Raw genomic sequence first — 502 nt, 5'->3', positions numbered from 1 at the left:
CTGATGCTCTACCGTCTGAGCTATCCAGGATCTATTATCTCTCTCTATATATATGTTTCTGTTTGTCTGTCTTTTTCATTTAACGTATTAACAGAGGTAACTGTCAATGAGCCAAGAGGACACTTTCACAAGAGAGTCCATTAAAAAGTGCAATTCGGTTGAACAGGGACTTGATCCATGGACCCTCAGATTAAGAGTCTGATGCTCTACCGTCAGAGCTATCCAGGCTCTATAATCTCTCTATAATCTCTCTCTCTATATATATGTTTCTGTTTGTCTGTCTGTCGTTTAACGTATTAGAGGTAACTGTCAATGAGCCAAGAGGACACTTTCACAAGAGAGTCCATTAAAAAGCGCAATTCGCATGAACAGGGACTTGAACCCTGGACCCTCAGATTAAGAGTCTGATGCACTACAGTCTAAGCTATCCAGGCTCTATAATGTTGATATATATGTATCTTTCTGTCTGTCTGTTTCAATTTAACCAGTTTTTATACTAGTG

Source organism: Nematolebias whitei, unplaced genomic scaffold, assembly GCF_014905685.2.
Source record: "Nematolebias whitei isolate Nwh7 unplaced genomic scaffold, NemWhi1 Nwh_scaf_14336, whole genome shotgun sequence".
NCBI lineage: Eukaryota > Metazoa > Chordata > Actinopteri > Cyprinodontiformes > Rivulidae > Nematolebias > Nematolebias whitei.
Note: the sequence above shows the minus strand (reverse complement) of the source record.